Here is a 22616-nt window from a genome sequence, read left to right on the forward strand (position 1 = left end):
CCCATTTCCACCCCTCTCAAACTAATGCATGGATGCATTTAGTCAAGTCAAGTCAAGTCAGCTTTATTTATATAGCGCTTTTTACAATTTTCATTGTTACAAAGCAGCTGTACAAGAAAAAATGACTAAGTAAAACATAAAAGGTTATGGAATTCAAAACACAGGTCAAATATCAGACACACAATAAATTCCTATATGCAGTGTTAATTAAATAAGACTAACAAATTCTAGCAGCCCCCCCGGCCAGGCAAAACAGTGCAAAACAGTATGCAAACGGTGGCGAGGAACCCAAAACTCCATTGGAGGAGAAAAAAAACCTCGGAGGGAAACCAGGCCTAACCAGGGGATTCCAGTTCCCCTCTGGCAAAAACTGCAGCCTCTGCACAAGCTCAACAGTGCTTGCACAACAAAGCGAAAATAAAAAAAATTAGATTTAAAATTATCATTAATAATCTAATAGTGGCTGAAGTTTTGTAGGGACGTCACTTCCTTCGTCCAGCATTTGTCAGGTCTAGGAATGGATTGCGCCCTGCCCGCTCCGCTCTTGTAACCTTGGAACAATGAGACAAGACTGGCTGAGAGTAGAGTACTGTTCTGCACTCTTTGATGCAACAAATGCATCAGTTGTTATTGGAAGTGTCCCTGGTTCCGGTTGATCTAACTAGTGCAGCCTAGATCTTTGAAATACATATATTATGATAATGTAGTGTATGCAAGATTAAAAAGATGCGTCTTTAGTCTATATTTAAACTGACAGAGTGTGTCCGCCTCCCGGATATTGCAGGGAAGACTGTTCCAAAGTTTAGGCGCTAGATAAGAAAAGGATCTGCCGCCTGCACTTGATTTTGAAATTCTAGGTATTACCAACTGACCTGACGCCTGAGAGCGTAGTGCACGTGATGGACTATAATACGTTAGAAGTTCTCTCAAGTAGTGAGGAGCTAAACCATGCAAGGCTTTATAGGTAATAAGCAAGATTTTAAAATTTATGCAATGCTTTATAGGTAACCAGTGCAAGGTTGACAGAACCGGGCTAATATGCTCATACTTTTTTGTACGTTTAGCCAGAAACAATTAATTTGATGCATGCAAAGAAGCAACACTGTGTGTCTCAAGAAGCATTTATTCATGATTACGTAGACATGCTAAAATTTCAAGGCCACACACTACACATTACACATTACACATGACATTACACATTTCATAAAATTTACATTTAGTCATTTAGCAGACGTTTTTATCCAAAGCGACTTACAGACGAGGAAACATTGGAAGCAATTATAACAATATAGGCAACAAAATGCATAAGTTAATTAAATCCAGTCCATTAAAGCCTAGCACAGTATACAAAGCTAAGAATAGTGAGGTAAGTAAAAAAAAATATTTTTTTAAGAAGACAGAAAATAATAAGAGGTTAAAATCAGTCATCTACATTTTGACGGAAGATATGCATTTTCACACACTACACCGGCCTGTAGTGTTCTAGCAGTGTAAGGTTGAGAGTGAGTTTCTTCAGTAGCGGTGTGATGCAGGCCTCTTTGAAAGCAGTGGGAAATGTCCCAGTGGTGAGCAAAGAGTTGATGATGCGGGTCAGACCAGGCACAACTGCTGGAGAGATGGCATGGGGGAGATGGGTGGGGATGGGATCCAGTGGGCAGGTGGTAGGGTGGTTGGAACCAATGACCTTGGAAACATCATCTTCAGACATAGGAGAAAAGGCGGGTGATGGTGGCGTAGAAAATTGGCTGTTGATGGCGGTAGTTTTCTTTACGAAGAACGATGCAAAATCATCAGCCGTTAACTCGGATGAAGGTGTGGGAGCAGGCGGACAGAGGAGAGCAGAGAAGGTTTTTAAGAGTGTGCGAGAGTCAGGAGAGTTGCTGATCTTCGAGTGGTTATAATCAGTTTTTGCAGAGGTGACGTCAACGGAGAAAGTAGAGAGAGAGAGGTCAGTATGGTCTTTTGACTTGTGCCATTTTCTCTCAGCTGACCGGAGGCTGGTGCGATGCTCACGTGGTACATCCGATAACCAGGGGGCAGACAGGGATGCACGGGCTGGTCCAGATGTAAGAGGGCATATGATGTCCAAGCAGGACGTAAGCGTGGAACACAGAGTGTCTGTGGCACTGTTGGTATTCAAAAGAGAGATTTCCACAGAGGGGGGGAGTGCAGACAAGACAGCAGAGGAAAAGCAGGAGGGAGGGACCGTAGGTAGCGCCGGAAAGTGACCAGTGGTAAGACATCTGCGTTGTCTGGAGCGGTGAGGTCGGGGGTGACAAAGAAGTGATCAGACGTGTGCAGCGGAGTTACCTGAGAGTGATGAGTGGAGCATTTCTCGAATCATCCTTGTCATTTGCAAAACAGTAAGTGCATTTCTGGTTTTGATTGTTTGATTGCAAGAGAAGGCACATGATTCACGTTAACGCTTTTACTGTTTGTACAATAATTTATTGACAGACAGTGTCATTGTGATGCAGACAGGAAAAGACAGCACTGCATAGCACAAACAAATGTAGAAATCTAAACATAAGACAATCTCCTTAGGGAAAACTGTACATGCAGTGCAGTGGAATTACAGTGCAGTCTTCCTACACCTCCTGACGTTCCTGTCTTTTGGGCAACGGATTCTCATCCACATCACAACAAATATGTTCTCTTGCGATACAGCGTGAAAATCATCTTTCAGAGTGTCTAATCCAGCCTCTGCAGGCATCAGCTGTGATGTCATCACACGTTACATCCATGGCAGCCAGAAGGGTCATCTGTGTATGCGGCCGGCGATCATATACTTTTAATCTTCATGCTGAGAAAAATTCCTCAACGGGGTTGAGTAGGGTGAGAGGAACTCCACCAGCATCCTGTTGTGGGCCGCAAACCATTGCCTGATGATGTTGGAGCGATGGAAACTGACATTGTCCCAAACTAACACGTACTTTGGCAGGTCATCTCCAATCTGCCCCCTCTCTTGTTCAGGGATGAGATCCCTGTAGAGAGTGTCAAAAGACTGTTTAGGTGTAAAAAGGGGCCTTCTGCAACACAGTGAAGTTGTCTTGCAGTCCTATGTGGAAAGAATATAGCAATGCAAAACACTAAATTGAGTAAAATAAAATGCCACTGTTTACTTAAAGTATACTTACTGTATATTGTAAAACTAGTGCTTAAATGTCGTGGGGATTATACTATTCTACAGAGACCCATTATAATGCATTTTGATCAACATGACATAAGCAATTGATAATGTAGGAATCTGCACAGAATTTTGTCATAATCATTTGCATGGATGAACCAAAGCATTTGCAACTTGTTCAAAGAAATGAGAAAATGCTTGTTTGATGTGCACACGTGACACAATGATGTAAGGATTGAACAAGAAGTTTTAAGAATTTCAAATCGGATCAGAGAAATGTACCAAATTGACTTAGAAAAAACTCTATTTAAAGTGGGGGGGGTACTTTTGGGGCAGTTTTGTTTCACCCAAGTGTCCCATTTCCACCCCTCTCAAACTAATGCATTGATGCATATAGCCAGAAACAATTCATTTGATGCATGCAAAGAAGCAACACTGTGTGTCTCAAGAAGCATTTATTCATGATTACGTAGACATGCTAAAATTTCAAGGCCACACACTACACATTACACATTACACATGACATTACACATTTCATAAAATTTACATTTAGTCATTTAGCAGACGTTTTTATCCAAAGCGACTTACAGACGAGGAAACATTGGAAGCAATTATAACAATATAGGCAACAAATGCATAAGTTAATTAAATCCAGTCCATTAAAGCCTAGCACAGTATACAAAGCTAAGAATAGTGAGGTAAGTAAAAAAATAAATTTTTAAGAAGACAGAAAATAATAAGAGGTTAAAATCAGTCATCTACATTTTGACGGAAGATATGCATTTTCACACACTACACCGGCCTGTAGTGTTCTAGCAGTGTAAGGTTGAGAGTGAGTTTCTTCAGTAGCGGTGTGATGCAGGCCTCTTTGAAAGCAGTGGGAAATGTCCCAGTGGTGAGCAAAGAGTTGATGATGCGGGTCAGACCAGGCACAACTGCTGGAGAGATGGCATAGAGGAGATGGGTGGGGATGGGATCCAGTGGGCAGGTGGTAGGGTGGTTGGAACCAATGACCTTGGAAACATCATCTTCAGACATAGGAGAAAAGGCGGGTGATGGTGGCGTAGAAAATTGGCTGTTGATGGCGGTAGTTTTCTTTACGAAGAACGATGCAAAATCATCAGCCGTTAACTCCGATGAAGGTGTGGGAGCAGGCGGACAGAGGAGAGCAGAGAAGGTTTTTAAGAGTGTGCGAGAGTCAGGAGAGTTGCTGATCTTCGAGTGGTTATAATCAGTTTTTGCAGAGGTAACGTCAACGGAGAAAGTAGAGAGAGAGAGGTCAGTATGGTCTTTTGACTTGTGTCATTTTCTCTCAGCTGACCGGAGGCTGGTGCGATGCTCACGTGATACATCCGATAACCAGGGGGCAGACAGGGATGCACGGGCTGGTCCAGATGTAAGAGGGCATATGTTGTCCAAGCAGGATGTAAGCGTGGAACACAGAGTGTCTGTGGCACTGTTGGTATTCAAAAGAGAGAGCTCCTCAGAGGGGGGGAGTGCAGACAAGACAGCAGAGGAAAAGCAGGAGGGAGGGACCGTAGGTAGCGCCGGAAAGTGACCAGCGGTAAGACATCTGCGTTGTCTGGAGTGGTGAGGTCGGGGGTGACAAAGAAGTGATCAGACGTGTGCAGCGGAGTGACCTGAGAGTGATGAGTGGAGCATTTCTCGAATCATCCTTGTCATTTGCAAAACAGTAAGTGCATTTCTGGTTTTGATTGTTTGATTGCAAGAGACGGCACATGATTCACGTTAACGCTTTTACTGTTTGTACAATAATTTATTGACAGACAGTGTCATTGTGATGCAGACAGGAAAAGACAGCACTGCATAGCACAAACAAATGTAGAAATCTGAACATAAGACAATCTCCTTAGGGAAAACTGTACATGCAGTGCAGTGGAATTACAGTGCAGTCTTCCTACACCTCCTGACATTCCTGTCTTTTGGGCAACGGATTCTCATCCACATCACAACAAATATCTTCTCTTGCGATACAGCGTGAAAATCATCTTTCAGAGTGTCTAATCCAGCCTCTGCAGGCATCAGCTGTGATGTCATCACACGTTACATCCATGGCAGCCAGAAGGGTCATCTGTGTATGGGGCTGGCCATCATATACTTTTAATCTTCATGCTGAGAAAAATTCCTCAACGGGGTTGAGTAGGGTGAGAGGAACTCCACCAGCATCCTGTTGTGGGCCGCAAACCATTGCCTGATGATGTTGGAGCGATGGAAACTGACATTGTCCCAAACTAACAAGTACTTTGGCAGGTCATCTCCAATCTTTCCCCTCTCTTGTTCAGGGATGAGATCCCTGTAGAGAGTGTCAAAAGACTGTTTAGGTGTGAAAAGGGGCCGTCTGCAACACAGTGAAGTTGTCTTGCAGTCCTATGTGGAAAGAATATAGCAATGCAAAACACTAAATTGAGTAAAATAAAATGCCACCGTTTACTTAAAGTATACTTACTGTATATTGTAAAACTAGTGCTTAAATGTCGTGGGGATTATACTATTCTACAGAGACCCATTATAATTCATTTTGATCAACATGACATAAGCAATTGATAATGTAGGAATCTGCACAGAATTTTGTCATAATCATTTGCATGGATGTACCAAAGCATTTGCAACTTGTTCAAAGAAATGAGAAAATGCTTGTTTGATGTGCACACGTGACACAAGGATGTAAGGATTGAACAAGAAGTTTTGAGAATTTCAAATCGGATCTGAGAAATGTACCAAATTGACTTAGAAAAAACTGTATTTAAAGTGGGGGGGGGGTACTTTTGGGGCAGTTTTGTTTCACCCAAGTGTCCCATTTCCACCCCTCTCAAACTAATGCATGGATGCATATAGCCAGAAACAATTCATTTGATGCATGCAAAGAAGCAACACTGTGTGTCTCAAGAAGCATTTATTCATGATTACGTAGACATGCTAAAATTTCAAGGCCACACACTACACATTACACATGACATTACACATTTCATAAAATTTACATTTAGTCATTTAGCAGACGTTTTTATCCAAAGCGACTTACAGACGAGGAAACATTGGAAGCAATTATAACAATATAGGCAACAAATGCATAAGTTAATTAAATCCAGTCCATTAAAGCCTAGCACAGTATACAAAGCTAAGAATAGTGAGGTAAGTAAAAAAATAAATTTTTAAGAAGACAGAAAATAATAAGAGGTTAAAATCAGTCATCTACATTTTGACGGAAGATATGCATTTTCACACACTACACCGGCCTGTAGTGTTCTAGCAGTGTAAGGTTGAGAGTGAGTTTCTTCAGTAGCGGTGTGATGCAGGCCTCTTTGAAAGCAGTGGGAAATGTCCCAGGGGTGAGCAAAGAGTTGATGATGCGGGTCAGACCAGGCACAACTGCTGGAGAGATGGCATAGAGGAGATGGGTGGGGATGGGATCCAGTGGGCAGGTGGTAGGGTGGTTGGAACCAATGACCTTGGAAACATCATCTTCAGACATAGGAGAAAAGGCGGGTGATGGTGGCGTAGAAAATTGGCTGTTGATGTCGGTAGTTTTCTTTACGAAGAACGATGCAAAATCATCAGCCGTTAACTCCGATGAAGGTGTGGGAGCAGGCGGACAGAGGAGAGCAGAGAAGGTTTTTAAGAGTGTGCGAGAGTCAGGAGAGTTGCTGATCTTCGAGTGGTTATAATCAGTTTTTGCAGAGGTGACGTCAACGGAGAAAGTAGAGAGAGAGAGGTCAGTATGGTCTTTTGACTTGTGTCATTTTCTCTCAGCTGACCGGAGGCTGGTGCGATGCTCACGTGGTACATCCGATAACCAGGGGGCAGACAGGGATGCACGGGCTGGTCCAGATGTAAGAGGGCATATGTTGTCCAAGCAGGATGTAAGCGTGGAACACAGAGTGTCTGTGGCACTGTTGGTATTCAAAAGAGAGAGCTCCTCAGAGGGGGGGAGTGCAGACAAGACAGCAGAGGAAAAGCAGGAGGTAGGGACCGTAGGTAGCGCCGGAAAGTGACCAGCGGTAAGACATCTGCGTTGTCTGGAGCGGTGAGGTCGGGGGTGACAAAGAAGTGATCAGACGTGTGCAGCGGAGTGACCTGAGAGTGATGAGTGGAGCATTTCTCGAATCATCCTTGTCATTTGCAAAACAGTAAGTGCATTTCTGGTTTTGATTGTTTGATTGCAAGAGACGGCACATGATTCACGTTAACGCTTTTACTGTTTGTACAATAATTTATTGACAGACAGTGTCATTGTGATGCAGACAGGAAAAGACAGCACTGCAAAGCACAAACAAATGTAGAAATCTGAACATAAGACAATCTCCTTAGGGAAAACTGTACATGCAGTGCAGTGGAATTACAGTGCAGTCTTCCTACACCTCCTGACATTCCTGTCTTTTGGGCAACGGATTCTCATCCACATCACAACAAATATCATCTCTTGCGATACAGTGCGAAAATCATCTTTCAGAGTGTCTAATCCAGCCTCTGCAGGCATCAGCTGTGATGTCATCACACGTTACATCCATGGCAGCCAGAAGGGTCATCTGTGTATGGGGCTGGCCATCATATACTTTTAATCTTCATGCTGAGAAAAATTCCTCAACGGGGTTGAGTAGGGTGAGAGGAACTCCACCAGCATCCTGTTGTGGGCCGCAAACCATTGCCTGATGATGTTGGAGCGATGGAAACTGACACTGTCCCAAACTAACACGTACTTTGGCAGGTCATCTCCAATCTGCCCCCTCTCTTGTTCAGGGATGAGATCCCTGTAGAGAGTGTCAAAAGACTGTTTAGGTGTGAAAAGGGGCCGTCTGCAACACAGTGAAGTTGTCTTGCAGTCCTATGTGGAAAGAATATAGCAATGCAAAACACTAAATTGAGTAAAATAAAATGCCACCGTTTACTTAAAGCATACTTACTGTATATTGTAAAACTAGTGCTTAAATGTCGTGGGGATTATACTATTCTACAGAGACCCATTATAATTCATTTTGATCAACATGACATAAGCAATTGATAATGTAGGAATCTGCACAGAATTTTGTCATAATCATTTGCAACTTGTTCAAAGAAATGAGAAAATGCTTGTTTGATGTGCACACGTGACACAAGGATGTAAGGATTGAACAAGAAGTTTTGAGAATTTCAAATCGGATCTGAGAAATGTACCAAATTGACTTAGAAAAAACTGTATTTAAAGTGGGGGGGGTACTTTTGGGGCAGTTTTGTTTCACCCAAGTGTCCCATTTCCACCCCTCTCAAACTAATGCATGGATGCATATAGCCAGAAACAATTCATTTGATGCATGCAAAGAAGCAACACTGTGTGTCTCAAGAAGCATTTATTCATGATTACGTAGACATGCTAAAATTTCAAGGCCACACACTACACATTACACATTACACATGACATTACACATTTCATAAAATTTACATTTAGTCATTTAGCAGACGTTTTTATCCAAAGCGACTTACAGACGAGGAAACATTGGAAGCAATTATAACAATATAGGCAACAAATGCATAAGTTAATTAAATCCAGTCCATTAAAGCCTAGCACAGTATACAAAGCTAAGAATAGTGAGGTAAGTAAAAAAATAAATTTTTAAGAAGACAGAAAATAATAAGAGGTTAAAATCAGTCATCTACATTTTGACGGAAGATATGCATTTTCACACACTACACCGGCCTGTAGTGTTCTAGCAGTGTAAGGTTGAGAGTGAGTTTCTTCAGTAGCGGTGTGATGCAGGCCTCTTTGAAAGCAGTGGGAAATGTCCCAGTGGTGAGCAAAGAGTTGATGATGCGGGTCAGACCAGGCACAACTGCTGGAGAGATGGCATAGAGGAGATGGGTGGGGATGGGATCCAGTGGGCAGGTGGTAGGGTGGTTGGAACCAATGACCTTGGAAACATCATCTTCAGACATAGGAGAAAAGGCGGGTGATGGTGGCGTAGAAAATTGGCTGTTGATGGCGGTAGTTTTCTTTACGAAGAACGATGCAAAATCATCAGCCGTTAACTCCGATGAAGGTGTGGGAGCAGGCGGACAGAGGAGAGCAGAGAAGGTTTTTAAGAGTGTGCGAGAGTCAGGAGAGTTGCTGATCTTCGAGTGGTTATAATCAGTTTTTGCAGAGGTAACGTCAAAGAAGAAAGTAGAGAGAGAGAGGTCAGTATGGTCTTTTGACTTGTGCCATTTTCTCTCAGCTGACCGGAGGCTGGTGCGATGCTCACGTGGTACATCCGATAACCAGGGGGCAGACAGGGATGCACGGGCTGGTCCAGATGTAAGAGGGCATATGTTGTCCAAGCAGGATGTAAGCGTGGAACACAGAGTGTCTGTGGCACTGTTGGTATTCAAAAGAGAGAACTCCTCAGAGCGGGGGAGTGCAGACAAGACAGCAGAGGAAAAGCAGGAGGGAGGGACCGTAGGTAGCGCCGGAAAGTGACCAGCGGTAAGACATCTGCGTTGTCTGAAGCGGTGAGGTCGGGGGTGACAAAGAAGTGATCAGACGTGTGCAACGGAGTGACCTGAGAGTGATGAGTGGAGCATTTCTCGAATCATCCTTGTCATTTGCAAAACAGTCAGTGCATTTCTGGTTTTGATTGTTTGATTGCAAGAGACGGCACATGATTCACGTTAACGCTTTTACTGTTTGTACAATAATTTATTGACAGACAGTGTCATTGTGATGCAGACAGGAAAAGACAGCACTGCATAGCACAAACAAATGTAGAAATCTGAACATAAGACAATCTCCTTAGGGAAAACTGTACATGCAGTGCAGTGGAATTACAGTGCAGTCTTCCTACACCTCCTGACGTTCCTGTCTTTTGGGCAACGGATTCTCATCCACATCACAACAAATATCTTCTCTTGCGATACAGCGTGAAAATCATCTTTCAGAGTGTCTAATCCAGCCTCTGCAGGCATCAGCTGTGATGTCATCACACGTTACATCCATGGCAGCCAGAAGGGTCATCTGTGTATGCGGCTGGCAATCATATACTTTTAATCTTCATGCTGAGAAAAATTCCTCAACGTGGTTGAGTAGGGTGAGAGGAACTCCACCAGCATCCTGTTGTGGGTCGCAAACCATTGCCTGATGATGTTGGAGCGATGGAAACTGACATTGTCCCAAACTAACACGTACTTTGTAGAGAGTGTCAAAAGACTGTTTAGGTGTGAAAAGGGGCCGTCTGCAACACAGTGAAGTTGTCTTGCAGTCCTATGTGGAAAGAATATAGCAATGCAAAACACTAAATTGAGTAAAATAAAATGCCACCGTTTACTTAAAGTATACTTACTGTATATTGTAAAACTAGTGCTTAAATGTCGTGGGGATTATACTATTCTACAGAGACCCATTATAATGCATTTTGATCAACATGACATAAGCAATTGATAATGTAGGAATCTGCACAGAATTTTGTCATAATCATTTGCATGGATGTACCAAAGCATTTGCAACTTGTTCAAAGAAATGAGAAAATGCTTGTTTGATGTGCACACGTGACACAAGGATGTAAGGATTGAACAAGAAGTTTTGAGAATTTCAAATCGGATCTGAGAAATGTACCAAATTGACTTAGAAAAAACTGTATTTAAAGTGGGGGGGGGTACTTTTGGGGCAGTTTTGTTTCACCCAAGTGTCCCATTTCCACCCCTCTCAAACTAATGCATGGATGCATATAGCCAGAAACAATTCATTTGATGCATGCAAAGAAGCAACACTGTGTGTCTCAAAAAGCATTTATTCATGATTACGTAGACATGCTAAAATTTCAAGGCCACACACTACACATTACACATGACATTACACATTTCATAAAATTTACATTTAGTCATTTAGCAGACGTTTTTATCCAAAGCGACTTACAGACGAGGAAACATTGGAAGCAATTATAACAATATTGGCAACAAAATGCATAAGTTAATTAAATCCAGTCCATTAAAGCCTAGCACAGTATACAAAGCTAAGAATAGTGAGGTAAGTAAAAAAATAATTTTTTAAGAAGACAGAAAATAATAAGAGGTTAAAATCAGTCATCTACATTTTGACGGAAGATATGCATTTTCACACACTACACCGGCCTGTAGTGTTCTAGCAGTGTAAGGTTGAGAGTGAGTTTCTTCAGTAGCGGTGTGATGCAGGCCTCTTTGAAAGCAGTGGGAAATGTCCCAGTGGTGAGCAAAGAGTTGATGATGCGGGTCAGACCAGGCACAACTGCTGGAGAGATGGCATGGAGGAGATGGGTGGGGATGGGATCCAGTGGGCAGGTGGTAGGGTGGTTGGAACCAATGACCTTGGAAACATCATCTTCAGACATAGGAGAAAAGGCGAGTGATGGTGGCGTAGAAAATTGGCTGTTGATGGCGGTAGTTTTCTTTACGAAGAACGATGCAAAATCATCAGCCGTTAACTCCGATGAAGGTGTGGGAGCAGGCGGACAGAGGACAGCAGAGAAGGTTTTTAAGAGTGTGCGAGAGTCAGGAGAGTTGCTGATCTTCGAGTGGTTATAATCAGTTTTTGCAGAGGTGACGTCAACGGAGAAAGTAGAGAGAGAGAGGTCAGTATGGTCTTTTGACTTGTGCCATTTTCTCTCAGCTGACCGGAGGCTGGTGCGATGCTCACTTGGTACATCCGATAACCAGGGGGCAGACAGGGATGCACGGGCTGGTCCAGATGTAAGAGGGCATATGTTGTCCAAGCAGGATGTAAGCGTGGAACACAGAGTGTCTGTGGCACTGTTGGTATTCAAAAGAGAGATCTCCACAGAGGGGGGGAGTGCAGACAAGACAGCAGAGGAAAAGCAGGAGGGAGGGACCGTAGGTAGCGCCGGAAAGTGACCAGCGGTAAGACATCTGCGTTGTCTGGAGCGGTGAGGTCGGGGGTGACAAAGAAGTGATCAGACGTGTGCAGCGGAGTGACCTGAGAGTGATGAGTGGAGCATTTCTCGAATCATCCTTGTCATTTGCAAAACAGTAAGTGCATTTCTGGTTTTGATTGTTTGATTGCAAGAGACGGCACATGATTCACGTTAACGCTTTTACTGTTTGTACAATAATTTATTGACAGACAGTGTCATTGTGATGCAGACAGGAAAAGACAGCACTGCATAGCACAAACAAATGTAGAAATCTAAACATAAGACAATCTCCTTAGGGAAAACTGTACATGCAGTGCAGTGGAATTACAGTGCAGTCATCCTACACCTCCTGACGTTCCTGTCTTTTGGGCAACGGATTCTCATCCACATCACAACAAATATCTTCTCTTGCGATACAGCGTGAAAATCATCTTTCAGAGTGTCTAATCCAGCCTCTGCAGGCATCAGCTGTGATGTCATCACACGTTACATCCATGGCAGCCAGAAGGGTCATCTGTGTATGCGGCTGGCGATCATATACTTTTAATCTTCATGCTGAGAAAAATTCCTCAACGTGGTTGAGTAGGGTGAGAGGAACTCCACCAGCATCCTGTTGTGGGCCGCAAACCATTGCCTGATGATGTTGGAGCGATGGAAACTGACATTGTCCCAAACCAACACGTACTTTGGCAGGTCATCTCCAATCTGCCCCCTCTCTTGTTCAGGGATGAGATCCCTGTAGAGAGTGTCAAAAGACTGTTTAGGTGTGAAAAGGGGCCGTCTGCAACACAGTGAAGTTGTCTTGCAGTCCTATGTGGAAAGAATATAGCAATGCAAAACACTAAATTGAGTAAAATAAAATGCCACTGTTTACTTAAAGTATACTTACTGTATATTGTAAAACTAGTGCTTAAATGTCGTGGGGATTATACTATTCTACAGAGACCCATTATAATCCATTTTGATCAACATGACATAAGCAATTGATAATGTAGGAATCTGCACAGAATTTTGTCATAATCATTTGCATGGATGTACCAAAGCATTTGCAACTTGTTCAAAGAAATGAGAAAATGCTTGTTTGATGTGCACACGTGACACAAGGATGTAAGGATTGAACAAGAAGTTTTGAGAATTTCAAATCGGATCAGAGAAATGTATCAAATTGACTTAGAAAAAACTGTATTTAAAGTGGGGGGGGGTACTTTTGGGGCAGTTTTGTTTCACCCAAGTGTCCCATTTCCACCCCTCTCAAACTAATGCATGGATGCATATAGCCAGAAACAATTCATTTGATGCATGCAAAGAAGCAACACTGTGTGTCTCAAGAAGCATTTATTCATGATTACGTAGACATGCTAAAATTTCAAGGCCACACACTACACATTACACATGACATTACACATTTCATAAAATTTACATTTAGTAATTTAGCAGACGTTTTTATCCAAAGCGACTTACTTACGAGGAAACATTGGAAGCAATTATAACAATATAGGCAACAAAATGCATAAGTTAATTAAATCCAGTCCATTAAAGCCTAGCACAGTATACAAAGCTAAGAATAGTGAGGTAGGTAAAAAAATAATTTTTTAAGAAGACAGAAAATAATAAGAGGTTAAAATCAGTCATCTACATTTTGACGGAAGATATGCATTTTCACACACTACACCGGCCTGTAGTGTTCTAGCAGTGTAAGGTTGAGAGTGAGTTTCTTCAGTAGCGGTGTGATGCAGGCCTCTTTGAAAGCAGTGGGAAATGTCCCAGTGGTGAGCAAAGAGTTGATGATGCGGGTCAGACCAGGCACAACTGCTGGAGAGATGGCATGGAGGAGATGGGTGGGGATGGGATCCAGTGGGCAGGTGGTAGGGTGGTTGGAACCAATGACCTTGGAAACATCATCTTCAGACATAGGAGAAAAGGCGGGTGATGGTGGCGTAGAAAATTGGCTGTTGATGGCGGTAGTTTTCTTTACGAAGAACGATGCAAAATCATCAGCCGTTAACTCCGATGAAGGTGTGGGAGCAGGCGGACAGAGGAGAGCAGAGAAGGTTTTTAAGAGTGTGCGAGAGTCAGGAGAGTTGCTGATCTTCGAGTGGTTATAATCAGTTTTTGCAGAGGTAACGTCAACGGAGAAAGTAGAGAGAGAGAGGTCAGTATGGTCTTTTGACTTGTGCCATTTTCTCTCAGCTGACCGGAAGCTGGTGCGATGCTCACGTGGTACATCCGATAACCAGGGGGCAGACAGGGATGCACGGGCTGGTCCAGATGTAAGAGGGCATATGTTGTCCAAGCAGGATGTAAGCGTGGAACACAGAGTGTCTGTGGCACTGTTGGTATTCAAAAGAGAGAGCTCCTCAGAGGGGGGGAGTGCAGACAAGACAGCAGAGGAAAAGCAGGAGGGAGGGACCGTAGGTAGCGCCGGAAAGTGACCAGCGGTAAGACATCTGCGTTGTCTGGAGCGGTGAGTTCGGGGGTGACAAAGAAGTGATCAGACGTGTGCAGCGGAGTGAACTGAGAGTGATGAGTGGAGCATTTCTCGAATCATCCTTGTCATTTGCAAAACAGTAAGTGCATTTCTGGTTTTGATTGTTTGATTGCAAGAGACGGCACATGAGTCACGTTAACGCTTTTACTGTTTTTACAATAATTTATTGACAGACAGTGTCATTGTGATGCAGACAGGAAAAGACAGCACTGCATAGCACAAACAAATGTAGAAATCTGAACATAAGACAATATCCTTAGGGAAAACTGTACATGCAGTGCAGTGGAATTACAGTGCAGTCTTCCTACACCTCCTGACGTTCCTGTCTTTTGGGCAACGGATTCTCATCCACATCACAAAAAATATATTCTCTTGCGATACAGCGTGAAAATCATCTTTCAGAGTGTCTAATCCAGCCTCTGCAGGCATCAGCTGTGATGTCATCACACGTTACATCCATGGCAGCCAGAAGGGTCATCTGTGTATGCAGCTGGCCATCATATACTTTTAATCTTCATGCTGAGAAAAATTCCTCAACGTGGTTGAGTAGGGTGAGAGGAACTCCACCAGCATCCTGTTGTGGGCCGCAAACCATTGCCTGATGATGTTGGAGCGATGGAAACTGACAATGTCCCAAACTAACACGTACTTTGGCAGGTCATCTCCAATCTGCCCCCTCTCTTGTTCAGGGATGAGATCCCTGTAGAGAGTGTCAAAAGACTGTTTAGGTGTGAAAAGGGGCCGTCTGCAACACAGTGAAGTTGTCTTGCAGTCCTATGTGGAAAGAATATAGCAATGCAAAACACTAAATTGAGTAAAATAAAATGCCACCGTTTACTTAAAGTATACTTACTGTATATTGTAAAACTAGTGCTTAAATGTCGTGGGGATTATACTATTCTACAGAGACCCATTATAATGCATTTTGATCAACATGACATAAGCAATTGATAATGTAGGAATCTGCACAGAATTTTGTCATAATCATTTGCATGGATGTACCAAAGCATTTGCAACTTGTTCAAAGAAATGAGAAAATGCTTGTTTGATTTGCACACGTGACACAAGGATGGAAGGATTGAACAAGAAGTTTTGAGAATTTCAAATCGGATCTGAGAAATGTACCAAATTGACTTAGAAAAAACTGTATTTAAAGTGGGGGGGGGGTACTTTTGGGGCAGTTTTGTTTCACCCAAGTGTCCCATTTCCACCCCTCTCAAACTAATGCATGGATGCATATAGCCAGAAACAATTCATTTGATGCATGCAAAGAAGCAACACTGTGTGTCTCAAGAAGCATTTATTCATGATTACGTAGATATGCTAAAATTTCAAGGCCACACACTACACATTACACATTACACATGACATTACACATTTCATAAAATTTACATTTAGTCATTTAGCAGACGTTTTTATCCAAAGCGACTTACAGACGAGGAAACATTGGAAGCAATTATAACAATATAGGCAACGAAATGCATAAGTTAATTAAATCCAGTCCATTAAAGCCTAGCACAGTATACAAAGTTAAGAATAGTGAGGTAAGTAAAAAAATAATTTTTTAAGAAGACAGAAAATAATAAGAGGTTAAAATCAGTCATCTACATTTTGACGGAAGATGTGCATTTTCACACACTACACCGGCCTGTAGTGTTCTAGCAGTATAAGGTTGAGAGTGAGTTTCTTCAGTAGCGGTGTGATGCAGGCCTCTTTGAAAGCAGTGGGAAATGTCCCAGTGGTGAGCAAAGAGTTGATGATGCGGGTCAGACCAGGCACAACTGCTGGAGAGATGGCATGGAGGAGATGGGTGGGGATGGGATCCAGTGGGCAGGTGGTAGGGTGGTTGGAACCAATGACCTTGGAAACATCATCTTCAGACATAGGAGAAAAGGCGGGTGATGGTGGTGTAGAAAATTGGCTGTTGATGGCGGTAGTTTTCTTTACGAAGAACAATGCAAAATCATCAGCCGTTAACTGCGATGAAGGTGTGGTAGCAGGCGGACAGAGGAGAGCAGAGAAGGTTTTTAAGAGTGTGCGAGAGTCAGGAGAGTTGCTGATCTTCGAGTGGTTATAATCAGTTTTTGCAGAGGTGACGTCAACGGAGAAAGTAGAGAGAAGAGACTGGTAGAGAGAGAGAGGTCAGTATGGTCTTTTGAATTGTGCCATTTTCTCTCAGCTGACCGGAGGCTGGTGCGATGCTCACGTGGTACATCCGATAACCAGGGGGCAGACAGGGATGCACGGGCTGGTCCAGATGTAAGAGGGCATATGTTGTCCAAGCAGGATGTAAGCGTGGAACACAGAGTGTCTGTGGCACAGTTGGTATTCAAAAGAGAGAGCTCCTCAGAGGGGGGGAGTGCAGACAAGACAGCAGAGGAAAAGCAGGAGGGAGGGACCGTAGGTAGCGCCGGAAAGTGACCAGCGGTAAGACATCTGCGTTGTCTGGAGCGGTGAGGTCGGGGGTGATAAAGAAGTGATCAGACGTGTGCAGCGGAGTGAACTGAGAGTGATGAGTGGAGCATTTCTCGAATCATCCTTGTCATTTGCAAAACAGTAAGTGCATTTCTGGTTTTGATTGTTTGATTGCAAGAGACGGCACATGAGTCACATTTACGCTTTTACTGTTTTTACAATAATTTATTGACAGACAGTGTCATTGTGATGCAGACAGGAAAAGACAGCACTGCATAGCACAAACAAATGTAGAAATCTGAACATAAGACAATCTCCTTAGGGAAAACTGTACATGCAGTGCAGTGGAATTACAGTGCAGTCTTCCTACACCTCCTGACGTTCCTGTCTTTTGGGCGAAGGATTCTAATCCACATCACAACAAATATATTCTCCTTTGCGATACAGCGTGAAAATCATCTTTCAGAGTGTCTAATCCAGCCTCTGCAGGCATCAGCTGTGATGTCATCACACGTTACATCCAAGGCAGCCAGAAGGGTCATCTGTGTATGCGGCTGGCCATCATATACTTTTAATCTTCATGCTGAGAAAAATTCCTCAACGGGGTTGAGTAGGGTGAGAGGAACTCCACCAGCATCCTGTTGTGGGCCGCAAACCATTGCCTGATGATGTTGGAGCGATGGAAACTGACATTGTCCCAAACTAACACGTACTTTGGCAGGTCATCTCCAATCTGCCCCCTCTCTTGTTCAGGGATGAGATCCCTGTAGAGAGTGTCAAAAGACTGTTTAGGTGTGAAAAGGGGCCGTCTGCAACACAGTGAAGTTGTCTTGCAGTCCTATGTGGAAAGAATATAGCAATGCAAAACACTAAATTGAGTAAAATAAAATGCCACTGTTTACTTAAAGTATACTTACTGTATATTGTAAAACTAGTGCTTAAATGTCGTGGGGATTATACTATTCTACAGAGACCCATTATAATGCATTTTGATCAACATGACATAAGCAATTGATAATGTAGGAATCTGCACAGAATTTTGTCATAATCATTTGCATGGATGTACCAAAGCATTTGCAACTTGTTCAAAGAAATGAGAAAATGCTTGTTTGATGTGCACACGTGACACAAGGATGTAAGGATTGAACAAGAAGTTTTGAGAATTTCAAATCGGATCTGAGAAATGTACCAAATTGACTTAGAAAAAACTGTATTTAAAGTGGGGGGGGGGCAGTTTTGTTTCACCCAAGTGTCCCATTTCCACCCCTCTCAAACTAATGCATGGATGCATATAGCCAGAAACAATTCATTTGATGCATGCAAAGAAGCAACACTGTGTGTCTGAAGAAGCATTTATTCATGATTACGTAGACATGCTAAAATTTCAAGGCCACACACTACACATTACACATGACATTACACATTTCATAAAATTTACATTTAGTAATTTAGCAGACGTTTTTATCCAAAGCGACTTACTTACGAGGAAACATTGGAAGCAATTATAACAATATAGGCTACAAAATGCATAAGTTAATTAAATCCAGTCCATTAAAGCCTAGCACAGTATACAAAGCTAAGAATAGTGAGGTAAGTAAAAAAATATTTTTTTAAGAAGACAGAAAATAATAAGAGGTTAAAATCAGTCATCTACATTTTGACGGAAGATATGCATTTTCACACACTACACCGGCCTGTAGTGTTCTAGCAGTATAAGGTTGAGAGTGAGTTTCTTCAGTAGCGGTGTGATGCAGGCCTCTTTGAAAGCAGTGGGAAATGTCCCAGTGGTGAGCAAAGAGTTGATGATGCGGGTCAGACCAGGCACAACTGCTGGAGAGATGGCATGGAGGAGATGGGTGGGGATGGGATCCAGTGGGCAGGCGGTAGGGTGGTTGGAACCAATGCCCTGGGAAACATCATCTTCAGACATAGAAGAAAAGGCGGGTGATGGTGGTGTAGAAAATTGGCTGTTGATGGCGGTAGTTTTCTTTACGAAGAACAATGCAAAATCATCAGCCGTTAACTGCGATGAAGGTGTGGGAGCAGGCGGACAGAGGAGAGCAGAGAAGGTTTTTAAGAGTGTGCGAGAGTCAGGAGAGTTGCTGATCTTCGAGTGGTTATAATCAGTTTTTGCAGAGGTGACGTCAACGGAGAAAGTAGAGAGAAGAGACTGGTAGAGAGAGAGAGGTCAGTATTGTCTTTTGAATTGTGCCATTTTCTCTCAGCTGACCGGAGGCTGGTGCGATGCTCACGTGGTACATCCGATAACCAGGGGGCAGACAGGGATGCACGGGCTGGTCCAGATGTAAGAGGGCATATGTTGTCCAAGCAGGATGTAAGCGTGGAACACAGAGTGTCTGTGGCACTGTTGGTATTCAAAAGAGAGAGCTCCTCAGAGGGGGGGAGTGCAGACAAGACAGCAGAGGAAAAGCAGGAGGGAGGGACCGTAGGTAGCGCCGGAAAGTGACCAGCGGTAAGACATCTGCGTTGTCTGGAGCGGTGAGGTCGGGGGTGACAAAGAATTGATCAGACGTTTGCAGCGGAGTGACCTGAGAGTGATGAGTGGAGCATTTCTCGGATCATCCTTGTCATTTGCAAAACAGTAAGTGCATTTCTGGTTTTGATTGTTTGATTGCAAGAGACGGCACATGATTCACGTTAACGCTTTTACTGTTTGTACAATAATTTATTGACAGACAGTGTCATTGTGATGCAGACAGGAAAAGACAGCACTGCATAGCACAAACAAATGTAGAAATCTGAATATAAGACAATCTCCTTAGGGAAAACTGTACATGCAGTGCAGTGGAATTACAGTGCAGTCTTCCTACACCTCCTGACGTTCCTGTCTTTTGGGCAACGGATTCTCATCCACATCACAACAAATATCTTCTCTTGCGATACAGCGTGAAAATCATCTTTCAGAGTGTCTAATCCAGCCTCTGCAGGCATCAGCTGTGATGTCATCACACGTTACATCCAAGGCAGCCAGAAGGGTCATCTGTGTATGCGGCTGGCCATCATATACTTTTAATCTTCATGCTGAGAAAAATTCCTCAACGGGGTTGAGTAGGGTGAGAGGAACTCCACCAGCATCCTGTTGTGGGCCGCAAACCATTGCCTGATGATGTTGGAGCGATGGAAACTGACATTGTCCCAAACTAACACGTACTTTGGCAGGTCATCTCCAATCTGCCCCCTCTCTTGTTCAGGGATGATATCCCTGTAGAGAGTGTCAAAAGACTGTTTAGGTGTGAAAAGGGGCCGTCTGCAACACAGTGAAGTTGTCTTGCAGTCCTATGTGGAAAGAATATAGCAATGCAAAACACTAAATTGAGTAAAATAAAATGCCACTGTTTACTTAAAGTATACTTACTGTATATTGTAAAACTAGTGCTTAAATGTCGTGGGGATTATACTATTCTACAGAGACCCATTATAATGCATTTTGATCGACATGACATAAGCAATTGATAATGTAGGAATCTGCACAGAATTTTGTCAAAATCATTTGCATGGATGTACCAAAGCATTTGCAACTTGTTCAAAGAAATGAGAAAATGCTTGTTTGATGTGCACACGTGACACAAGGATGTAAGGATTGAACAAGAAGTTTTGAGATTTTCAAATCGGATCAGAGAAATGTACCAAATTGACTTAGAAAAAACTGTATTTAAAGTGGGGGGGGGTACTTTTGGGGCAGTTTTGTTTCACCCAAGTGTCCCATTTCCACCCCTCTCAAACTAATGCATGGATGCATATAGCCAGAAACAATTCATTTGATGCATGCAAAGAAGCAACACTGTGTGTCTCAAGAAGCATTTATTCATGATTACGTAGACATGCTAAAATTTCAAGGCCACACACTACACATTACACATGACATTACACATTTCATAAAATTTACATTTAGTAATTTAGCAGACGTTTTTATCCAAAGCGACTTACTTACGAGGAAACATTGGAAGCAATTATAACAATATAGGCAACAAAATGCATAAGTTAATTAAATCCAGTCCATTAAAGCCTAGCACAGTATACAAAGCTAAGAATAGTGAGGTAAGTAAAAAAATTATTTTTTAAGAAGACAGAAAATAATAAGAGGTTAAAATCAGTCATATACATTTTGACGGAAGATGTGCATTTTCACACACTACACCGGCCTGTAGTGTTCTAGCAGTGTAAGTGTCACGGTGTCGTGCCGGAGAGAGACAGACGAGAATCCAGGTATGCGAAAACGGGTAACTTTTAATAAATTAAACACAGACTGGTACACGTACATGGAGACATTCAATAACCGACAAAGGGAAAACAGAAACACAGAGTATAAATAGTCTTTGGTGATGAAACTGATGGCTGGCAGGTGCAGGAAACGACGTGATTACAAATGACGGACAGGTGCGGGATCGAGAAATTAAGTCCATGGGGAAAAACAGGCAGGGAAAACGGACGGGAGTGTTACAGTACACCCCCCTCCCCAAAGGCGCGTCCTCGCGCCAACGAAACACCAGGGAGGGGGGGTGGGCAGCTGAGAGACTCGTGCGGGACATACAGACTAGGACGGGACAGGGAGTCACTCAGCTGGCTTCCCCCTGGCTTGGGGTCAGGAGGCTTGGGCTCGGGCTGTGGGTCCGGAGGCTTGGGCTCGGGCTGAGGGTCCGGAGGCTTGGGCTCGGGCTGAGGGTCCGGAGGCTTGGGCTCGGGCTGAGGGTCCGGAGGCTTGGGCTCGGGCTGAGGGTCCGGAGGCTTGGGCTCGGGCTGAGGGTCCGGAGGCTTGGGCTCGGGCTGAGGGTCCGGAGGCTTGGGCTCGGGCTGAGGGTCCGGAGGCTTGGGTTCGGGCTGAGGGTCCGGAGGCTTGGGTTCGGGCTGAGGGTCCGGAGGCTCGGGCTGAGGGTCCGGCGGCTTGGACTCGGGCTGAGGGTCCGGCGGCTTGGACTCGGGCTGAGGGTCCGGCGGCTTGGACTCGGGCTGAGGGTCCGGCGGCTTGGACTCGGGCTGAGGGTCCGGCGGCTTGGACTCGGGCTGAGGGTCCGGCGGCTTGGACTCGGGCTGAGGGTCCGGCGGCTTGGGCTCTGGGCTATCCGGGGCCATGGAACGACTGGTGGGTGCCGGGCTCCCCGGATAGGCAATGTGCACCCCCCCAAAAAACATTTGGGTTGGCCCCTGGGGTTCCTTGGGCTCTGGAGAGGGCTCGGGCACGGGTTCGGAGGCCTGGTGAGGCTCGGGCACGGGTACGGAGGCCTGGTGAGGCTCGGGCACGGGTACGGAGGCCTGGTGAGGCTCGGGCACGGGTACGGAGGCCTGTTGAGGCTCGGGCACGGGTACGGAGGCCTGGTGAGGCTCGGGCACGGGTACGGAGGCCTGGTGAGGCTCGGGCACAGGTACGGAGGCCTGGTGAGGCTCGGGCACGGGTACGGAGGCCTGGTGAGGCTCGGGCACGGGTACGGAGGCCTGGTGAGGCTCGGGCACGGGTTCGGAGGCCTGGTTAGGCTCGGGCACGGGTTCGGAGGCCTGGTTAGGCTCGGGCACGGGTACGGAGGCCTGGTTAGGCTCGGGCACGGGTACGGAGGCCTGTTGAGGCTCGGGCACGGGTACGGAGGCCTGGTGAGGCTCGGGCACGGGTACGGAGGCCTGGTGAGGCTCGGGCACGGGTGTGCATCGGGGCGCTGGCACGGGAGTGCTTCGGGGCGCTGGCACGGGAGTGCTTCGGGGCGCTGGC

The sequence above is a fragment of the Barbatula barbatula genome (assembly GCF_947034865.1).
Source record: "Barbatula barbatula genome assembly, chromosome: 6".
Taxonomy (NCBI): domain Eukaryota; kingdom Metazoa; phylum Chordata; class Actinopteri; order Cypriniformes; family Nemacheilidae; genus Barbatula; species Barbatula barbatula.